The sequence below is a fragment of the Thalassophryne amazonica genome, chromosome 16, assembly GCF_902500255.1.
Source record: "Thalassophryne amazonica chromosome 16, fThaAma1.1, whole genome shotgun sequence".
NCBI classification, from domain to species: Eukaryota; Metazoa; Chordata; class Actinopteri; order Batrachoidiformes; family Batrachoididae; genus Thalassophryne; species Thalassophryne amazonica.
In genome coordinates, this window is record NC_047118.1 from 9,926,274 (window position 1) to 9,949,870 (window position 23,597).

The following is a 23,597-nucleotide window of genomic DNA, read 5'->3' on the forward strand; positions in this document are numbered from 1 at the left end:
CTTCAGATTAGCAACTTGGTCAAAGCATTTAACATCATCAATTGGCACCCCCTTTTCTCCAAGGTACTTGATGCAGGCCTCCACATTATTCCACTTTGGTGGCTCACTCATGTCCATCCACATGAATGGTGAGAACTCTTCCATAGGTGTCATCCACTTCTCCAGATACTCCAAACATGAACTGTACATGCCGAGCACATCAGCTATGAACTTGTCACAGCCCTCTTCAAGTCTTCTGCGATTTTCGGCCAGCAGTCCCTTAACTTTGAGGGACATGAAATTGTTGTTCTTCCGTTCAATAAGAATGTTGTGGATGCTGCTCAATATTTTCTTAACCTCCATGATGGAGTTGTTCTCCCTTTCCATTTCTTGAATGTGATTGTGGAAGACGGACATGAGTGAGTGCATGTGCCACAAGTATATCTCACTAAATGGGTTTTCAAAAAATCCCTTGATCATCATGGGTGGCTTTTCCTGAGACGAAAAGAATGCTTTTAAAGCAGGGAACATCTGCAGCATCCTCTCTATGCCTGGGAACAGAGAGAGCCACCTGGTCTTGCTGTGTGACAGCATCCTCCTGTATTCAACATCCACAAAATCGCAGTACTCTTTGAGGGACTCTGTGCGCACAGTGTAAATGTGGAAGTACTGGTAGATTTTAAAAATGATATTCTCAATGTCCACATCAAGTCTGTCTGCCCCGTGATGGACACAGTTGTTAAGAATATGCGCTGGGCAACCCACGCCAATCAATGTTTTGTTTTGTAGCATTCTCTTCAAATTTGCAAATACATTATTTCCCCCTTCGTCACGCCGGGTTCCACCAAAATTAGTGTTGCAATTGTCGCCGGTAAATGCGACGCATTTGGAAGCCAAATTGTTTTTTGTCAATGTTTCCATTAGGTAATTGGCGATGGTGGTTGCAGTCTCGTTTGGTGTATCTTGCACTTGAATTAGTTTACTCTGCACACCACCCTCCTTCCAATCAAAGTACTGAATAATTATGGGGAAGATTTTCACCGCACCGTGATTACTTCCATCAGTGCTTACACCACAAAATGGGATGTTTTTGAGCGCTTCGTGCGCCACTTCTACAGAATGAGGTGCCAGAACACCGTCAACAATAGCCTCGGTCTTAGTTCGGGCACAACTAAATTTTTTGGCTGTGTCTGAATCGGGGAGGGTCTTTTTCAACAATGAACTTGTGCAGTCCATAGATCGATAACTGTTGTGATGTTTCACTGTGTGAAATGACCATGCAGCCTCCGCTGCATTCACTGCATCCTCGTTCCCTGGTTTGACAAAGTACTGTGTGATTGAGCTAGCACTACTCTCACCTCGGACAGCTGTTTTATGCTTCTCGGTGTCCAGGTGGCTTTTCAGATCCCTTGCACCTCCATTGGATACCGAGACATATGTGCCTGCTTTGCACACTGTGCACAAGGCTTCCCATTTGTCTCGACCCGGTCTGAAAGCGGGGAAACTCTTTTGTAAATCGTCGGTAAACATACACTTGCGCTTCGGCATGTTGCTTGCGTACTGACAGTCACGCTGTCTACATTCTGATTAAGAACAGGGCTGCCCTCACTGACGCGGCTCAGGGATTACGTCACACGCAGCGCCGTGCGCAGTGCCCTAGTGCCTGTAAATTTAATGGTCCAATGAAGGTAATTTAAAAACCAGGACATTTCCTCACTTTTTAAAAAAAACCCGGGACGCCCGGGACAGGACGTGAAATACGGACATGTCCCGGGAAATACGGACGTTTGGTCACCCTACTTTCAAGTCCAGACTTAAGACTCACTTCTTTTCCCTTTCATATGGCTAGCATACTGGTACAGTTTTGTTTTACGCTTTTTACTCTTAATTCATTTTATTAGGAATTGGAGTGTGCCGCGGCCTCAACTTTACCTAAATTCTGGGTCTTTTAGTGAAGCTTAGGGCTAGTAGCCGGCGATCACCTTAGTGTTTCTTTTGTTTTTCTTGTTGCTTAATGCTGACAAATTATACAGTATTTCTTGTCTTTCTGATGCCTGATTCTGTTTTTTCTCTCTGTTTAAGGTGCAGCTCCTTCCAGAGATGGGAGTTGTATTTGTGCTGGTGACCCTCCTGTCCTGTGCACCAACAGCATTTTCTGTGTATTTGTTTTGTCAATTGTTACTGTAATTAACAGTTTTACTGACAGTTTCACATTGCACAAGCTCATGCGTTACGCCGTCAATCTTTGCTTAGAGCAACAAGCAAAACAGCTGGATTGATCAGGAGAGTCAGAGCTGCGTCAGTCACAGTCAGTCAGAGCTGCGTGTCGTCAGAGCGAGCTGCAAAAAGTTTGTACCTGAGTTTTCAGAGGTGGTGTTTGTGGTTGCCATCTGCCACGCCGGTGTTTGCCAACCCGGACAGTGGGAATACCACCTCAACCGGCAACTTAGCCCCGCGACTGGACAGCAACAACGTCCGAGGCCCAACGTGGTGAATTCACTGAGGCCGCGCGCTGCGTCATTAGAGCCGCGCGTCACGAGTGCCGCTTCCCCGAGGCCTCGTGCAGCCACCGCGGATCCATCAGCGCGGAAACACCGAGGCCGCGCGGCACCAGCGCAGTGCAGATCCATCCCGGTGACAAACAACGCAGGCTGTTAACATCGGCGATCGACAAGCTGCTCATAAGCCGACCATGGGGCCTAAGAAGGTTCTGACAGCGGAGGAAGGTGACGATATTAAAAAATCTCTGGACTTTCTATCAGAGGAGATTTCTGTTGTGAAGCAACAACAGAAATCAATCATGGATCTGGTGGAGGAGGTGAAGGCATTACGGCTCCAGAATGCCGAGAAAGACCGGCATCTGATGCAGCTGGAAAATAGAGTGGCTGAATTGGAGCAGTACACCAGAATTAACGACGTCATCATCACAGGTCTTCACATCAAACCACGGTCCTACGCACGGGCGGTAACAGATGAGAGCTGAGGGGATCCCAGTGAACAGGAGGTCAGCTCTGTGGAAAAACAGGTTGCTGATTTCCTCCTATCTAAAGGTATAGAAATGGATTTAAATAACATTGAAGCGTGCCACCCTCTGCCCCGGAGAAATGACGGTGATAAACGAACCGTCATCATGAGATTCATCAACAGAAAACACAAAACAGCACTGTTAAAACAAGGAAGAAAACTGAAAGGGACAAACGTATTCATCAATGAACATCTCACCAAACGGAATGCCGACATCGCCAGGAAAGCACGCTTCTTGAAGAAACAGGGAAAAATCCAGCACACATGGACTTCAAACTGTAAAATATTCATCAAACTGAACGGATCACCAGAACAAGCAAAAGTCATGGCAATAAGGAACATCGAGGAGCTGGACAAATATGAACAATAGTGTTTCTTAAAGCGAGGATCTGGACAAATATGACCAATAAGGTATGAGGACACAAACACATCACAACACCATGACACAGACCAGAGGAACCTATTCATCTACTACCTATTCATCTACATCTGGAGACAAGAAGGATATAACTCAAAGGATTGCTGATCATGGAAAAGTAGAACTGAGAACATTTAAATACACAGACCACAATGTACTGGACTTGGAGCACGATATAGACCCGGACAATAATTTCTTCTCAAATATCAATGACAGTTGTTGCTATTATACAGATGAACAGTTTAATCGGATCATTAGAACGGATAACAAATTATCAATAATCCATTTCAACAGCAGAAGTCTATATGCAAACTTTAACAACATTAAAGAATATTTAAGTCAGTTTAAAAAAATATTTAACATAATTGCTATATCAGAAACATGGATCAATGAAGATAAAGGAATGGATTTTGAACTGGATGGATATGAATTTAATTGTGTAAACAGAAAGAATAAGAGTGGAGGAGGAGTGGCTGTGTATGTGGATAAGAACATGGATTATAAAATAGTAGACAATATGACAACTGTGATTGATAACTTATTAGAATGTATAACTATTGAAATATGTGAAGAAAAAAGCAAAAATGTATTAGTCAGCTGTATATATAGATCACCAGGATCTAGTATTGAAACATTCACTGACTGTATGGGAAAAATGTTCTCAAAAACTAATCAAAAAACTGTGTTCATTTGTGGTGACTTAAATATTGATCTGCTCAATCCAAATAAGCATAAAATAACAGATGAATTTATCAGTATAATGTACAGTATGAGTTTATATCCAAAAATCACCAGGCCAAGCAGAATTACATCCCATAGTGCTACCTTAATTGATAATATATTCAGCAATGATATTGAGAATAACACTGTGAGTGGATTATTAATCAATGACATTAGTGATCATCTACCAGTTTTCATCGTTTATAATAGAAACCATCGGCGGAATCAGCCAGAGGAGAAAATAAAATACAGGCGAGTGCAGACAGAGGAAAACATGAACACACTAAAGAAGGATTTACAGGAGCAAAACTGGGAAAAGGTATACAGTGAAAGTGATGTTGATAGTGCATATGAAACTTTTTTTACAAATATTTACATCATTATATGATAAAAATTGTCCAATTAAACAAGACTACAGAAAACAAAAAATCCAAGCTCGACCATGGATGATGAAAGGGTTCCGAAATGCATATAATAAGAAAAATACACTGTATAAAAGACTAAAGAGGCAGAAAATAGATATAAGAAATACAAAAATAGATTAACTAATATTATATGGGTATGTAGGAAGGAATATTATAGTAACATATTATATAACAACAAAAACAATATTAAAGGAATATGGGATATATTAAATAGCATTATCAAAAATGGTAATAAAAAACAGAGTTAACCTCAGTATTTCATTGATAATAATGTCAAGAAGGAAAATAAGGATGAGGTAGTCAACGGTTTTAATAATTTTTTTGTAAATATTGGACCAAGCTTGGCAGAAAAAATTCCCGATTCCCAACCTGAGGATTGGGATAATAATCTCATAGAAAGAAATCCCTGTTCAATGTTCCTCACAGCAGTGGATGGAAATGAAATTATAGACATTGTGAATAATTGTAAATATAAAACATCTACCGATTTAAATGAAATTGATATGGTGGTGGTAAAACAGGTCATTGAATGGATTGTAGAACCATTAACATACATCTGTAACTTATCATTTCAAACCAGTAAATTTCCCAATCAAATGAAAATAGCTAAGGTTGTGCCGCTGTATAAGACTGGGGATAGACACCACTTCACAAATTATAGACCTGTTTCTTTGCTTCCACAATTTTCCAAATTATTAGAAAAGTTATTCAATAATAGATTAAACAAATTCATAAATAAACATAAATTACTTACTGATAGTCAATATGGATTCAGAGCACATAGTTCAACATCACTTGCATTAATAGAATCAGTTGAGGAGATTACAAACGCCATAGACCACAAATTACATTCAATTGGAATATTTATAGACCTTAAAAAGGCTTTTGATACAATCAATCATGACATATTAATCAATAAACTTGAACAGTATGGGATTAGGGGGTTGGTGTTGCACTGGGTGAGAAGCTACTTAAGTAACAGAAAACAGTTTGTGAAGTTGGGGGAATATACATCATCATGCTTGGACAATGCTTGTGGCGTCCCACAGGGGTCAGTATTGGGTCCAAAACTGTTTCTAATTTATATAAATGATATTGTCAATGTTTCCAAAATATTAAAATTAGTATTATTTGCAGATGACACAAGCATTTTTTGTTCAGGGGGGGATTTGCAGGAGTTACTGAGGAGGATCAGTATAGAAATGGGAAAATTGAAAATATGGTTTGACAGAAACAAATTATCATTAAACTTAAGTAAAACAAAATACATGTTATTTGGCTATTGTAATACAGACATACAGGTTCAGTTACAAGTCGAGGGGGTAGATATTGAAAGGGTACATGAAAATAAGTTTCTGGGGGTGATAATAGATGATAAGATAAACTGGAAGACTCATATAAAACATATACAAAGTAAACTGTCAAGAAGCATTTCAGTTCTAAACAAAGCGAAACATATTCTGGACCACAACTCACTCCGCATTCTTTACTGCTCACTGGTTTTACCATATTTACAGTACTGTGCAGAGGTATGGGGTAATACTTATAAAGGTACAACACAATCACTATCAGTAATGCAGAAAAGAGCTATAAGAATTATTCATAATACTGGCTATAGAGATCATACAAATCCACTATTTTTACAATCCAAATTCTTAAAATTCACAGACTTGGTTCATTTTCAAACAGTAAAAATTGTTTTTAAACAATAAACAATTTACTTCCAGCAAATATTAAAAATATGTTTTTTAACAGATCAGGGGATTACAGTCTGAGGGGGAAATTTAATTTAAAGCATCAGTGGGCACGAACAACATTAAAAGGTTTCTGTATTTCTGTCTAGTGGGGTGAGGATGTGGAACAGATTGGGAGTGGGGCTCAAGCAATGTCCAAGCATGAACCAGTTCAAACAGCGGTACAAAAATATGGTTTTTTCTGGGTATAGGGAGGAGGAAGGGTAATGAGGGTTAGGGTGTTTTTGTTTTTTGCTTCGGCTTGTAAATATATAGTATTTTGTATGTAAGTAGGTATGTGAAGGTGTATATTTATGTTTGTGTATATATATGTGTATATATGTATATGTGTATATATGTGTATGTATATGTGTATGTATGTTGATGTGTGTATGTATATATATATGTGTATGTGTATGTATATGTATATATATATATATTGATATCGGTTTAGGTGTGTAGGAATCTATGTGTATATGTGGCAAAGGGTATTACTGGTTGTGGGGAAGAAGGGGTAGGGATAAATAAGCTGATGCTTCACCCTACCCCTTTTCGGACATGTTGGGTACACAGTAGGAACTTTTTTGTTGTTGTCTTTACTGATCTATCTTGTAATTGTTGTTGTATCAAATGTTCGAAATAAACAGTTTTCATTCATTCATTCATTTTCATTCATTCATTCATTAATTCATTCATTCATTCATTCAATTTATGTTTGTAGCATGGCCCACGCAGAGGGTCACCCCTTTGAGTCTGGTCTGCTTGAGGTTTCTTCCTCAGAGGGAATTTTTCCTTATCACTGTTACTCTGGGGGTTAGTAAGGTTAGACCTTACTTGTGTGAAGCACCTTGAGGCAACTCTGTTGTGATTTGGTGCTATATAAATGAAATTAAATTGAAATTGAACAAAAACAGACAAGTGGCTATCAAAATTTTATATATGCTATTCATACATTTCCTCAATCAGTCATAGTGTGACAGACACTTAAGATTGGACATTTTCTGAAGTGTGGAGCAGGAAAAAGGAGAGGAAGGACTTTTCTCACTTCTGAAGGATTTGTAGAAAGACTAGGAACACATACTATGAATATTATTAGAAAACCACGATTACCTGCATTTTGCATATTTTAATTTCAGTTTATTTATAAGGGACCATGTGCAATTAAAACATAAATATTACCATTTGATGTATTGCACCAGAGTTTGCCTTAGGCTAATTTGCATCTGCATATGTGACCTTTAACGGACTGCCAACAAGGCAATCACTAGTAAATAAAATGAGCTGACTATTCTAAATAAATTCTGAAAATATTGATGCATTTCATTTTATTTTTGGTACTATACGCCCAGAAAAATGAAGCATAAACATGGAGAAATTAGCTTCATTTCACCCGCTGTTGATAAAGGCTCAGGAAGCTCAAGTTGTAAAGAATATGAATTTTGGTGACAACATCTCAGGTCTAGCCCCTAAAATGAAAGAGGGTAAAATGTAATTTTTTACAGTGTAAAATCAGTGTTTTCTTTGTGGACTTTGATGGTGAATACGTCAAAATGGCTAAAATCTGTGTTTTAAAGGATGTAGTCGCAGATTAGGCGGATATATTTTCCAAAGATAATATTTTGAGGAGGAAAGTGATAGGTTTTCTTTAATAGTGCATGTTGGACAAACAGCATGTTTTTAGCTCAGCAAAGCATGAGAATGGTCTTCAAAACATGGATCTAACCATGGATTTTATCGTTAGTTTTGTGTGGCCAGGAGAAAAATTCTTAAAGCACAGATCTGGCCATGTTTATGGATTGCATCGCGGCGTCAGGCCATGCTAAGCTAAGCTGCTGCATGTAGGACACTAGCCAGTCGCGCTGCCGACGCCGCTTCTGTTATCACAGTTTTGGACAGAATGCGACTATGAGTGGCCACTGTTAACAGGACCACCGGATGTGGACCAGCTTCAGCGTTTGTGTTATTGGCCAAGCTAATCTAAGCCGACAGCTACGCTAAGCTACAGGCAGCCAGCTGCTGGTGGAGCAAGACTGTTTTCCTGTGAACAAAAAAGACAGCAGCGCCACACAGTGGAACAATAATTCTATGTGGCTCTGGGTGTGAATGCGACAGGAGTGAAATCAGAGACACCACTTTCACATAGGTAATCATAATTCAGTCTTATTGAGACATATGCAGTGTTTCTTTTTGTTGTTGTTTTTGGTGAATACACTGTGGGTTACAAAGAGGTGAGATGGACCTATTTTGATCACAAAATACAATTATTTTATTTGAAAGCCAAATTAAAGTCACATTAAAACCATATTAAGTCATATTTGGAGAGAAAAAAAACAGCCCAGATTGACTGTGGGTCCTGTAAGTCATGAAGTGGACACAGGTGGACACTGACCTTCAGACAGGTAATAGTAAGCACCTGAGGTTACGTAACTTTTATGGTTAAAAAAAGCTCTTAATCTGTGTGCATTTTTCCACACACTGTATGGCTAATTTTATTTTTACAAGCTAAGGAGTTGCAAGTAATGATTCATAATCTGGTATATATATATTTTTTTTAAAGATCGTGTTGATTGGAGTGAGATATGCCCTTTAAGTTTTGTTCAGTGTGGTTTTGCTCAAATACTCAAGTGTTGAACAGAAATGACTCCAAATAAAGAGCACAGCGCCAAACCGCTACAACATCCAACAGCTTTACATGCATGCATGATTACATAGTGATACATTGCATTATGGGTAATTCAAAAGCACAGAATGCAAATCTAATAGGCCATGGGCCAGCATGCACCCCCCCCCCCCCCCCCACAACCCTATAAATTTGGTATCATTAGAAAGCTTAGGATGTCTATATGTACTAAATATAACTATAAAATTAACTGAACATGAAAGTCATTAAATCTATCAGAATATAAAGTAAATTGAATCTGAAGCTAACTGCACCCAAAACATCTGTATTTGTACATCTGAGGGCCCAGGGCCGAGCATCAGCCTGTTGGTTAAACGCCCACCTGAAACTAAATTATTCTTATTTTTAAATAAAGTTTATTAAACGCCCACCTAAACTGGGAAGTTAAGCCACTGAATGAATAGTAAGCTAAATGAAAATCAAACTGAACATGAAACAGAGTACATACAAAGCTAACAATTTAATAAGATGAAATTAATTAATGGTTAAGATAAATGAAATGCCAAGTTAATAAAGGGAAGGACTTAACCTGCTGATTTCCACAACACCCAGTCCATACAAACACTGAACAGGGTGTGAGCCACAACAGATCCCTGAGGAACACCAGAATTTACTGGGAAAAGTCACAGATTGTACCCCCAGTCCGTGCACCTTTCATACCACCTGCTTGTAGGCTGGATGTGGTGAAATAATGAATTAACCATAAAACAGCTCATGAGTCAATTGTCCCTTGACTTTTGTTCATTGAAAAATGGGACCACAAACAAAAACTGCTTTAATTTCTACACTGATTTGTTTGTGATTACTCTGATTTTAAAGGTGGCAGCCTGCAGAACAACCTCATATTTATTATTTGCTTCCAACTCTGCCAGGCTGCGATAAAAACTACAATAATATTTTTTTTTTTTTGTTCTATGTCCAAATATGGACGAAGCTGTTCAATGTGGACAGGTTTTGTGTGTATTCATATTTAGCACAGTTCAGGGTCACGGCTCATCCTCAGGGACTGAAGATACAAGGACACAAGGACACTGCTGCTAGCACCACACCCCCATGGACGCTTGGAGACCTTTGTGGTTTTAGGGGAAGTGCTGATATAAATTAAGACACCAAAGGTTGGTTGCTAAGGTAAAATAAGTTGACAATAAATAAAGGACATCTCCTGCTGCTGAGTCCTTCAACAAGCACAATGGAGAAGGCAGAGCCGGCAAAAGAGTGATTTCTATTGTGAAGTTTCCCGTGGAGTCTCTAGCATCATAAAAAAGCGTGAGAACACGTTTAAGGAAAACTCTGGAGAAGGCTTCGTCTGCAGTCCTGTGTTTTACTTTGTCAAGTCGAGTGATTGTCGTATTGTCTGTGTCGACTTGTGCAGAATTTAACAGCACTGTGCATTACATCTCAGCTGTTTTACTGCGGCTGCTTGCTGCCTAACAGCCGGACCTGTCAGTTACACGTTCGCCATCAGGCCTCTGATCTGATTATCCAGCTGTGATAATGAATATCTGCACATCTAAAGCTGAATGCATTTGTATGTGAATTTGCATGGAAAACTGCTGACCGGTGAAATAATAAACACTAAGTGCCTCATTCAAATGAGCATAATTGCCTTGTGCTGTGTCAATGATTATGTTGCCGGTTACCAAGAATGCAAAATAACATCTCTTTACGATGGCGGTGTTCACGGTCATCTTTGCAAGTACACGTTTGTGACATAATGTTGTGCATCTGGTCGGTTGTTGCCATAGTGTTTTAAGTGCTGGCCTCACTCCCCCCACACACTACTCCAGCAACCGCTATCCTGCTGATGGGAACGAATCTGACAGATCAGGAAGAACTAGCAAATACAACTCTGCAGAAATACAGAACTGGAGCTGTATTGTTTGAAAACCAAACAACCAACAGTGCCTTTATTCAAATGAAGTATAAAATAAGTCAGGATGTGTTGTGCATACAAATGGAAGCTGCTATTCTGCCCCCAGTAAATACAATACGAAATGACACCGCGCTGCGTATGGACATTCGGATGTACTCCACCGGGAGGAAGGGGAGCAGAGGGGGAGACATGCGACACTTAACAGCCAATTAACTTCCGCTTGATCAGGAGCTGGTGTGAGGGCCGCCGTGGGAACTGTTATGGAGCGGACGGAAAACATTAACCACAATCAGTTTTAATTACAGACTTTTTATGCCTCCACATCCAGAGCTGTTCCTCTCCCCCGCTTATGTTCTTCACTGCTCCCTCAAGTATGATGATAATCTTCAAACCTGTTTAAAACATACTGTCACTGGGCTGATTACAAAGATCAGATACAAAGATGATGAAGTAACTCCAATTAGGACCCATTTAAGCCAATTTGGATGGTGCAGTCATGCATTGATTTTTTTTTTAAGAATAAGGGTGATGTGGAGAGCTGCAGTAACTACAGAGTCAAAGTTGATCAGCCACAGTATGAAATTATAGGACAGAGCAGTGGAAACTAAGCTGAGAAGAGAGGTGAAGATCTGTGAACAGTAACATAGAAAGAGAACCACAGATGCAATATTGCTTTGGGAGGGCTGACGGAGATGTTTAGAGAAGGCCAGAAATAGTTTTTGTGTTTCTGAGAAAGATTATAACAGGTTACCCATGGAAGAGTTGTGGTATCGTATGAGGAAGTCTGGAGTGGCAGAGACGTATGCGAGGGTGGTGCAGGACATGTACAAGGACAGTTTGACAGCAGCGAGATCTGTAGTGGGAATGACAGATGCATTCAAGGTGGAGGTGGGATTGTTTGCAGTGGTGATGTACAGGTTGATGGACTATTTTGTTTGCAGATGACACTTACCTGTAGTGAGAAAACGGAGCAGGTTGAAACAAACCTGTGGAAATATAGGTATGCTCTGGAAAGAAGGGGAATGAAGGTGTCTAGGGGCAAGACAGAGTACATGTGTGAATGAGGGGGGCACAATGCAGTTTCAAGGAGTACAGGTGAAGGTCTACGATTTTAAATACTTGGGGTCAACTGTCCAGAGTAATAGAGAGAGTGGCAGAGAGGTGAAGTAGTAAGTGCAGGCAGGGTGATGAAGCATGACATGAGTGAGGTAAAAGGGTATGTGCTAGAGTGAAAGAGAAAGATTACAAGACAGTAGTGAGACCAGCTATGCTGTACATTTTAGAGATGGTGGCACTAACAAAAAGCCAGTAGACACAGCTGGAGGTGGTAGAACTGAAGATGTTGCAATTGTCTTTGTGAGTGACAAGGATAGACAGGATTTGGAATAAACACAGGTGGGACGGTTTGGCGTCAAAGTCAGAGAGGTGAGCTTGAGATGCTCTGGGCATGTACAAAGGAGAGACCCAGGGTATATAGGGAGAAGGATGCTGAGGATGGAGCCACCAGGTGAGAGGAGAAGCAGGAGGCCAAAGAGGTGGTTTATGGATGTGGTGAGGGAGGACATGCAGGTGGTTGGTGTGACAATGTAGCATGAAGCAGGAATCAAACCGAGGTCTACATATTGGTAATCAAACTACCCCACTGAGCTACCTGCTCAGGAGGAATCATCAGGTAGCAGGTAATGATGTATTCATAACAATATGAAACACAAGGTTTGATGTTGGTAAAAAAAAAAAAAAAAAAAAAATGCAATTCCAGGCTTGTTTGCAATAAATCTGAGCTTTTCTGGAGAGATGGAGCTGAATTTGTTTTCAGACACACAAACAATCTCAGAGGGAAACTCTGCAAAGAACCTCCTCATCTACAGCTGAACTATCTCATTTCTTTGCATTATTTTAAAGCCTTTAAAGTTGTTGATTTGGATGACAGATTTCTCTTTCTGGGTCACTTTGCATGCCGCACCGGCTGTTTATCGAGTTGATGACTGTGTGCCGAACATGACAGTTCGCATTCCGAAGTGTACCGTTATGCCACAAATTGTGCAGAGAACATCTAAGCGTGGCAGATCTCCAACTCCTTTCTGTTTCATGTTTGAACAATCAAATGTTTGTTTGCTGCCCGTGCAAATATGTTCACTACCTTTTTTAGTCGTGTGTCCACGCGGAGCGAGAAACGCTCCCAGAGATGCAAAACTCTCAAACCGAGAAGCTCCCAGCGGAGTCGGTCTCAAAATATTTCCTATCAGGATTACCTTTAATCTCTGGGCTGTTGCTTCCTTTCTGCAAACACATTTCAAGTAATCTGCTCTTTAAAAAAAACCAACTTCCATATGTAGCTCGGGCTTCCTTCTACCTTCCTCTTCTTGGATTACTGGAGGTGGCAAACTGTTCAGTGTGGCCTGATTTTTACACACGGCTTAGCACAGTTTGACCCGCGACTGAAAATAGAGTAGTCACTGGAAGGGACTTGACTTCATAACTTTTCTTTTAGGTGCAGTTTTAAAGAAACTGTACAAAATCGGGCCAGGATTTCCAAGACTTGATCTACCAGACAACCTCAAATCCTCGTCCATATGCAGTCGGTGTCTCTGCTGTCTTGCTGTTAGGGACACAATTACGTCAATTAAGTTAGTTTGGAGCCCCATTAATTATTGAAAAGAAAAAGAGAGAAACGTGTTGAGGAGATTGAGACCTCGAGCCAATTCATCACACTGTGGATAAAGGTATTCTATATCCAGGCTAAATTACACCCACAGCCAACAAATAAAATATGATTTGACACAAGATCAATGAAGCCTCGGGCTTCAGCGGTGACGTTGCCTTATCGTGCCCGTTACTGACACTGACAAGAAGGCTCGCGCTCGGATTCAATTATGAGACACAATGAAAGGATGAAGCAAAGTTAATATGACCCTGGAATGACAATAGTTTAATCAGGTGGAATTTGTCTCTTTGTTCACAACTACATTTTTATATTCTATAAACCCAACACCCCTGGCTGTCAGGTATTTTTGAATGGATCAGTTCCTTCAGAAAGACAATTTACTGTTTAAAAGCACTCAGAACACTAAATGCAACAGCTGCCTGAAGTATACAAGTTTCAGATGCTCAAAACAGTAAATGAACCAGTGCTTCAGAGAATTAATCAGAAGTTCAACAACTCAGAATACGGTGGCCCTGAAGTGCAAAACACAACAGCAAATCGCACAACACAACAGCAAAAGAGAAACGACAACAACATTATCCAAAACGGAAAAGGAAGGTACCTTTGGACTACACGAATCGTCGCTGATTGCACGGTGGTCCGTCCTGTCCTGTGAACTGGAAGGTTTACATGTTTTCAAAATATGAGCACCGCTAGTGAAAATGTACGTGCTCTTAAACTTGAAGGTCGCGCGTGAGTGTTGTCACCATCTTCTTTTAGCCTTTTCCCACAATCACTGCAGAAGTTTGGTTTTTCCTCGAACTCTTTGCCACAGTTTTGGCAATACATTGCGGCATGTTACAAAATTCTTTAAATAGTAAATGAACCATTTGCTCAAGAAAATGATTCAATGTTTCAAAACGCAATGATGGCAACATCCCCGGAGGAATTATATACACACACACACACACACACACACACACATATATATACACACATATATATACGAGGTCTATTAGAAAAGTATCCGACCTTATTATTTTTTCAAAAACCATATGGATTTGAATCACGTGTGATTACATTAGACATGCTTGAACCCTCGTGGGCATGCGAGAGTTTTTTCACGCCTGTCGGTTACGTCATTTGCCTATGGGCAGTCTTTGAGTGAGGAGTCGTCCACCCGCTCGTCAATTTTTTTCATTGTTTAGGAATGGCTCAGAGACTGTTGCTTTGTTTGATAAAATTTTTTTCAAAACTGTAAGGCACAACTGAGTGGACACCATTCAATAAATTCAGCTGGTTTTCGGTAAAAATTTTAATGGCTGATGAGAGATTTTGGTCTGGTAGTGTCGCTTTAAGGACGGTCCACGGCGCCTGACGGCGATCTGCGCTTCGAGGCGGCAGCGTCTCGCCGTTTCAAGTTGAAAACTTCCACATTTCAGGCTCTGTTGACGCAGTAAGTCGTCAGAGAACTTTCAGAAGAAGTCGGCATGAGGAGTTTATTCGGACATTCCATTGTTAACGGTCATTTTGTAATGAAAGAACGTGCGGGCAGAGTCGCATGTCGGGCCGGACCCGACCGCGGGGGGTCGCGACAGGAAAAACACCTCCGTTGGAAATCTTAACGGGCAAGTTGGAACATGCCCAAGCTGTTAAACAATTTCTCAGTTACTCACTTGTTGAAAGCCATTAAAAGCCGCCTGAATTCTACAAATGGTTTTCAACACGGAGGTGTTTTTCCTGTCGCGGCGCACACAGATTTGCCGAGTCGTCACGGAAACGACTCGGCGAATTTGCGCGCACGTCTTTCATTAAAAAAATGTCCTTAAACAGTGGAATGTCCGCATAAATTCCTCATGCCGGCCTCTTCTGAATCTTCTCTGTTCTCTCACGATGTCCTGGGTGAATTAAGCCTTAAATTAGGATGTTTTAAGCTCGAAACAGGCCGACGACAGCGCCTGGAAGCGCTGCAGGACGTCCCGCTCCGTGGGAAGTCCTTACACCGACAGAAACACCCCATAATCTCTCATCAGCCGTTAAACTTTTCACAGAAAACCATCTTAATTTCTCGAATAGTATCCACTCGGATATTCCTCACAGGTCCAGAAAAAATTTTGATAAAGCAACGCGCGCCGTCTCGAGCAGCGTGTGAAACAAAGGAATTCAGCCGAGAGGGCGGGACCACATCTCACTCAAGGCCTGCCCACAGGGAAATGACGTCACCGACACGCGTGAAAAAACTCACGCATGCGCACGAGGGTTCAAGCATGATTGGTGTAATCGCATGTCATTCAAATCCATATAGTTAAAAAAAAAAAATAAAAGGGTCGGTTTATTATCTAAGAGACCTCGTATATATATATATATATATATATATATATATATATATATATATATATATATATATATATATATATATATATATATATATATACGAGGTCTATTAGAAAAGTATCCGACCTTATTATTTTTTTCAAAAACCATATGGATTTGAATCACGTGTGATTACATCAGACATGCTTGAATCCTCGTGGGCATGCGAGAGTTTTTTCACGCCTGTCGGTTACGTCATTCACCTGTGGGCAGTCTTTGAGTGAGGAGTCGCCCACCCGCTCGTCGATTTTTTTCATTGTTTAGGAATGGCTCAGAGACTGTTGCTTTGTTTGATAAAAATTTTTTCAAAACTGTAAGGCACAACTGAGTGGACACCATTCAATAAATTCAGCTGGTTTTCGGTAAAAATTTTAATGGCTGATGAGAGATTTTGGTCTGGTAGTGTCTCTTTAAGGACGGTCCACGGCGCCTGACGGCGATCTGCGCTTCGAGGCGGCAGCGTCTCGCCGTTTCAAGTTGAAAACTTCCACATTTCAGGCTCTGTTGTCGTCAGAGAACAGAGAACTTTCCGAAGAAGTCGGCATGAGGAGTTTATTCGGACATTCCATTGTTAACGGTCATTTTGTAATGAAATCAATCAATCAACTTTTTTTTTATATAGCGCCAAATCACAACAAACAGTTGCCCCAAGGCGCTTTATATTGTAAGGCAAGGCCATACAATAATTATGAAAAACCCCAACGGTCAAAACGACCCCCTGTGAGCAAGCACTTGGCAACAGTGGGAAGGAAAAACTCCCTCTTAACAGGAAGAAACCTCCAGCAGAACCAGGCTCAGGGAGGGGCAGTCTTCTGCTGAGACTGGTTGGGGCTGAGGGAAAGAACCAGGAAAAAGACATGCTGTGGAGGGGGGCAGAGATCGATCACTAATGATTAAATGCGGAGTGATGCATACAGAGCAAAAAGAGAAAGAAACAGTGCATCATGGGAACCCCCCCACAGTCTACGTCTAAAGCAGCATAACCAAGGGATAGTCCAGGGTCACCCGATCCAGCCCTAACTATAAGCCTTAGCGAAAAGGAAAGTTTTAAGCCTAATCTTAAAAGTAGAGAGGGTATCTGTCTCCCTGATCTGAATTGGGAGCTGGTTCCACAGGAGAGGAGCCTGAAAGCTGAAGGCTCTGCCTCCCATTCTACTCTTACAAACCCTAGGAACTACAAGTAAGCCTGCAGTCTGAGAGCGAAGCGCTCTATTAGGGTGATATGGTACTACGAGGTCCCTAAGATAAGATGGGACCTGATTATTCAAAACCTTATAAGTAAGAAGAAGAATTTTAAATTCTATTCTAGAATTAACAGGAAGCCAATGAAGAGAGGCCAACACGGGTGAGATATGCTCTCTCCTGCTAGTCCCCGTCAGTACTCTAGCTGCAGCATTTTGAATTAACTGAAGGCTTTTTAGGGAACTTTTAGGACAACCTGATAATAAAAAATTACAATAGTCCAGCCTAGAGGAAATAAATGCATGAATTAGTTTTTCAGCATCACTCTGAGACAAGACCTTTCTGATTTTAGAGATATTGCGTAAATGCAAAAAGGCAGTCCTACATATTTGTTTAATATGCGCTTTGAATGACATATCCTGATCAAAAATAACTCCAAGATTTCTCACAGTATTACTAGAGGTCAGGGAAATGCCATCCAGAGTAAAGATCTGGTTAGACACCATGCTTCTAAGATTTGTGGGGCCAAGTACAATAACTTCAGTTTTATCTGAGTTTAAAAGCAGGAAATTAGAGGTCATCCATGTCTTTATGTCTGTAAGACAATCCTGCAGTTTAGCTAATTGGTGTGTGTCCTCTGGCTTCATGGATAGATAAAGCTGGGTATCATCTGCGTAACAATGAAAATTTAAGCAATACCGTCTAATAATACTGCCTAAGGGAAGCATGTATAAAGTGAATAAAATTGGTCCTAGCACAGAACCTTGTGGAACTCCATAATTAACTCTAGTCTGTGAAGAAGATTCCCCATTTACATGAACAAACTGTAATCTATTAGACAAATATGATTCAAACCACCGCAGCGCAGTGCCTTTAATACCTATGACATGCTCTAATCTCTGTAATAAAATTTTATGGTCAACAGTATCAAAAGCAGCACTGAGGTCCAACAGAACAAGCACAGAGATAAGTCCACTATCCGAAGCCATAAGAAGATCATTTGTAACCTTCACTAATGCTGTTTCTGTACTATGATGAATTCTAAAACCTGACTGAACCTCTTCAAATAGACCATTCCTCTGCAGGTGATCAGTTAGCTGTTTTACAACTACCCTCTCAAGAATCTTTGAGAGAAAAGGAAGGTTGGAGATTGGCCTATAATTAGCTAAAATAGCTGGGTCAAGTGATGGCTTTTTAAGTAATGGTTTAATTACTGCCACCTTAAAAGCCTGTGGTACATAGCCAACTAACAAAGATAAGTTGATCATATTTAAGATTGAAGCATTAAATAATGGCTTCCTTGAGCAGCCTGGCAGGAATGGGGTCTAATAAACATGTTGATGGTTTGGATGAAGTAACTAATGAAAATAACTCAGACAGAACAATCGGAGAGAAAGAGTCTAACCAAATACCGGCATCACTGAAAGCAGCCAAAGATAACGATACATCTTTGGGATGGTTATGAGTAATTTTTTCTCTAATAGTCAAAATTTTGTTAGCAAAGAAAGTCATGAAGTCATTACTAGTTAAAGTTAATGGAATACTCAGCTCAATAGAGCTCTGACTCTTTGTCAGCCTGGCTACAGTGCTGAAAAGAAACCTGGGGTTGTTCTTATTTTCTTCAATTAGTGATGAGTAGAAAGATGTCCTAGCTTTACGGAGGGCTTTTTTATAGAGCAACAAACTCTTTTTCCAGGCTAAGTGAAGATCTTCTAAATTAGTGAGACGCCATTTCCTCTCCAACTTACGGGTTATCTGCTTTAAGCTACGAGTTTGTGAGTTATACCACGGAGTCAGACACTTGTGATTTAAAGCTCTCTTTTTCAGAGGAGCTACAGTTGTCTTCAATGAGGATGTAAAACTATTGACGAGATACTCTAACTCCCTTACAGAGTTTAGGTAGCTACTCTGCTCTGTGTTGGTATATGACAATAGAGAACATAAAGAAGGAATCATATCCTTAAACCTAGTTACAGCGCTTTCTGAAAGACTTCTAGTGTAATGAAACTTATTCCCCACTGCAGGGTAGTCCATCAGGGTAAATGTAAATGTTATTAAAAAATGATCAGACAGAAGGGAGTTTTCAGGGAATACTGTTAAGTCTTCTATTTCCATACCATAAGTCAAAACAAGATCTAAGATATGATTAAAGTGGTGGGTGGACTCATTTACTTTTTGAGCAAAGCCAATAGAGTCTAATAATAGATTAAATGCAGTGTTGAGGTTGTCATTCTCAGCATCTGTGTGGATGTTAAAATCGCCCACTATAAGTATCTTATCTGAGCTAAGCACTAAGTCAGACAGAAGGTCTGAAAATTCACAGAGAAACTCACAGTAACGACCAGGTGGACGATAGATAATAACAAATAAAACTGTTTTTTGGGACTTCCAATTTGGATGGAAAAGACTAAGAGACAAGCTTTCAAATGAATTAAAGCTCTGTCTAGGTTTTTGATTAATTAATAAGCTGGAATGGAAGATTGCTGCTAATCCTCCGCCCCGGCCCGTACTACGAGCATTCTGACAGTTAGTGTGACTCGGGGGTGTTGACTCATTTAAACTAACATATTCATCCTGCTGTAACCAGGTTTCTGTTAGGCAGAATAAATCAATACGTTGATCAATTATTATATCATTTACCAACAGGGACTTAGAAGAGAGAGACCTAATGTTTAATAGACCACATTTAACTGTTTTAGTCTGTGGTGCAGTTGAAGGTGCTATATTATTTTTTCTTTTTGAATTTTTTTGCTTAAATAGATTTTTGCTGGTTATTGGTGGTCTGGAAGCAGGCACCGTCTCTACGGGGATGGGGTAATGAGGGGATGGCAGGGGGAGAGAAGCTGCAGAGAGGTGTATAAGACCACAGCTCTGCCTCCTGGTCCCAACGCTAGACAGTCACAGTTTGGAGGATCCAAGAAAATTGGCCAGATTTCTAGAAATGAGAGCTGCTCCATCCAAAGTGGGATGGATGCCGTCTCTCCTAACAAGACCAGGTTTTCCCCAGAAGCTTTGCCAATTATCAATGAAGCCCACCTCATTTTTTGGACACCACTCAGACAGCCAGCAATTCAAGGAGAACATGCAGCTAAACATGTCACTCCCGGTCTGATTGGGGAGGGGCCCAGAGAAAACAACAGAGTCCGACATTGTTTTTGCAAAGTTACACACCGATTTAATGTTAATTTTAGTGACCTCCGATTGGCGTAACCGAGTGTCATTACTGCCGACGTGAATTACAATCTTACCAAATTTACGCTTAGCCTTAGCCAGCAATTTCAAATTTCCTTCAATGTCGCCTGCTCTGGCCCCCGGAAGACAATTGACAATGGTTGCTGGTGTCGCTAACTTCACATTTCTCAAAACAGAGTCGCCAATAACCAGAGTTTGATCCTCGGCGAGTGTATCGTCGAGTGGGGAAAAACGGTTAGAGATGTGCACGGGTTGACGGTGTACACGGGGCTTCTGTTTAGGGCTACGCTTCCTCCTCACAGTCACCCAGTCAGCCTGCTTTCCCGACTGCCCGGGATCCGCCAGGGGGGAACTAACGGTGGCTAAGCCACCTTGGTCCGCACCGACTACAGGGGCCTGGCTAGCTGTAGAATTTTCCACGGTGCGGAGCTGAGTCTCCAATTCGCCCAGCCTGGCCTCCAAAGCTACGAATAAGCTGCACTTATTACAAGTACCGTTACTGCTAAAGGAGGCCGAGGAACAACTAAACATTTCACAACCAGAGCAGAAAAGTGCGGGAGAGACAGGAGAAGCCGCCATGCTAAATCGGCTAAACGCTAGTAGCTACGCAACCTAGTGGATTCCTAAAAACACGCAAAGTGAATAATGTGTAAATAATTTAGAGGTGATTCAGCAGAAGGAGTGCTTTAGTTAAGGCACCAGACAGGCCATGAAGCAGCACAAGTAACGCACGGCAACAGCGAACGCACGACAACGGTGCAAAAATAAAATAAAAATCCACTAGACAGGCTGTGGAGCAGCACAGGTAACACACGACAACAGTGGTAGAAAATAAAATAAAAATCCACTAGACAGGCTGTGGAGCAGCACAGGTAACGCACGACAACAGTGGTAGAAAATAAAATAAAAATCCACTAGACAGGCTGTGGAGCAGCACAGGTAACACACGACAACGGTGGCAAAAAATAAAATAAAAATCCACTAGACAGGCCGGGGAACAGCACAGGTAACGCACGACAACGGCGGCAAAAAATAAAATAAAAATCCACTAGACAGGCTGCGGAGCAGCACAGGCAACGCACGACAACGGCGGCAAAAAATAAAATAAAAATCCACTAGACAGGCTGCGGAGCAGCACAGGTAACGCACGACAACAGTGGTAAAAAATAAAATAAAAATCCACTAGACAGGCTGCGGAGCAGCACAGGCAACGCACGACAACGGCGGCAAAAAATAAAATAAAAATCCACTAGACAGGCTGCGGAGCAGCACAGGTAACGCACGACAACGGCGGCAAAAAATAAAATAAAAATCCACTAGACAGGCTGCGGAGCAGCACAGGTAACGCACGACAACAGTGGTAAAAAATAAAATAAAAATCCACTAGACAGGCTGCGGAGCAGCACAGGTAACGCACGACAACAGTGGTAAAAAATAAAATAAAAATCCACTGGACAGGCTGCGGAGCAGCACAGGTAACGCACGACAACAGTGGTAAAAAATAAAATAAAAATCCACTGGACAGGCTGCGGAGCAGCACAGGTAACGCACGACAACAGTGGTAAAAAATAAAATAAAAATCCACTGGACAGGCTGCGGAGCAGCACAGGTAACGCACGACAACAGTGGTAAAAATAAAATAAAAATCCACTGGACAGGCTGCGGAGCAGCACAGGTAACGCACGACAACAGTGGTAAAAAATAAAATAAAAATCCACTGGACAGGCTGCGGAGCAGCACAGGTAACGCACGACAACAGTGGTAAAAAATAAAATAAAAATCCACTGGACAGGCTGTGGAGCAGCACAGGTAACGCACGACAACGGTGCTAAAATAAAATAAAAATCCACTGGACAGGCTGTGGAGCAGCACAGGTAACACACGACAACGGTGCTAAAATAAAATAAAAATCCACTGGACAGGCTGTGGAGCAGCACAGGTAACACACGACAACGGTGCTAAAATAAAATAAAAATCCACTGGACAGGCTGTGGAGCAGCACAGGTAACACACGACAACAGTGGTAAAAAATAAAATAAAAATCCACTGGACAGGCTGTGGAGCAGCACAGGTAACACACGACAACAGTGCTAAAAAATAAAATAAAAATCCACTGGACAGGCTGTGGAGCAGCACAGGTAACGCACGACAACGGTGCTAAAATAAAATAAAAATCCACTGGACAGGCTGTGGAGCAGCACAGGTAACACACGACAACGGTGCTAAAATAAAATAAAGATCCACTGGACAGGCTGTGGAGCAGCACAGGTAACGCACGACAACGGTGCTAAAATAAAATAAAAATCCACTGGACAGGCTGCGGAGCAGCACAGGTAACACACGACAACGGTGCTAAAATAAAATAAAGATCCACTGGACAGGCTGTGGAGCAGCACAGGTAACACACGACAACGGTGCTAAAATAAAATAAAAATCCACTGGACAGGCTGTGGAGCAGCACAGGTAACACACGACAACAGTGGTAAAAAATAAAATAAAAATCCACTGGACAGGCTGTGGAGCAGCACAGGTAACGCACGACAACAGCGCTAAAATAAAATAAAGATCCACTGGACAGGCTGTGGAGCAGCACAGGTAACACACGACAACGGTGCTAAAATAAAATAAAAATCCACTGGACAGGCTGTGGAGCAGCACAGGTAACACACGACAACGGTGCTAAAATAAAATAAAAATCCACTGGACAGGCTGTGGAGCAGCACAGGTAACACACGACAACAGTGGTAAAAAATAAAATAAAAATCCACTGGACAGGCTGTGGAGCAGCACAGGTAACGCACGACAACAGTGCTAAAAAATAAAATAAAAATCCACTGGACAGGCTGTGGAGCAGCACAGGTAACGCACGACAACGGTGCTAAAATAAAATAAAAATCCACTGGACAGGCTGTGGAGCAGCACAGGTAACACACGACAACAGTGCTAAAATAAAATAAAAATCCACTAGGCAGGCTGTGGAGCAGCACAGGTAACACACGACAACAGTGCTAAAATAAAATAAAAATCCACTAGGCAGGCTGTGGAGCAGCACAGGTAACGCACGACAACAGCGCTAAAATAAAATAAAAATCCACTAGACAGGCTGTGGAGCAGCACAGGTAACGCACGACAACAGTGCTAAAAAATAAAATAAAAATCCACTGGACAGGCTGTGGAGCAGCACAGGTAACACACGACAACAGTGCTAAAAAATAAAATAAAAATCCACTGAACAGGCTGTGGAGCAGCACAGGTAACACACGACAACAGTGCTAAAAAATAAAATAAAAATCCACTGGACAGGCTGTGGAGCAGCACAGGTAACACACGACAACAGTGCTAAAAAATAAAATA

General features: G+C 41.2%; 1 protein-coding gene and 2 long non-coding RNA genes across 6 annotated transcripts in view; 1 reads left to right on the plus strand and 2 right to left on the minus strand.

The window, feature by feature from the left end:
* The window catches only part of LOC117527550, a 250,767-nt gene that overhangs the window by 114,108 nt on the left and 113,062 nt on the right, over nt 1-23,597 (plus strand). The gene's annotated exons all lie outside the window — the stretch shown is intronic.
* Nucleotides 1-23,597, minus strand: part of znf385c (zinc finger protein 385C) — a 453,093-nt gene that overhangs the window by 109,169 nt on the left and 320,327 nt on the right. Inside the window, exons 1-2 of one of the 4 annotated variants that reach the window (XM_034189948.1) lie at nt 11,260-11,264; nt 9,643-9,645 (exon numbers count right to left, since the gene is read on the minus strand). The exons of the other annotated variants lie outside the window; for them this stretch is intronic. The gene's annotated coding sequence lies outside the window, so the exon portion shown is untranslated. Of the gene's footprint in view, nt 1-9,642; nt 9,646-11,259; nt 11,265-23,597 lie in introns of those variants that run through there. 4 annotated transcript variants of the gene reach the window in all.
* On the minus strand, nt 459-17,922 carry LOC117527549. The gene is made up of 3 exons (XR_004565556.1): nt 17,910-17,922; nt 1,435-1,583; nt 459-474 (listed from the first exon to the last, which is right to left on the minus strand). It is a non-coding gene; the product is annotated as an uncharacterized LOC117527549 (long non-coding RNA).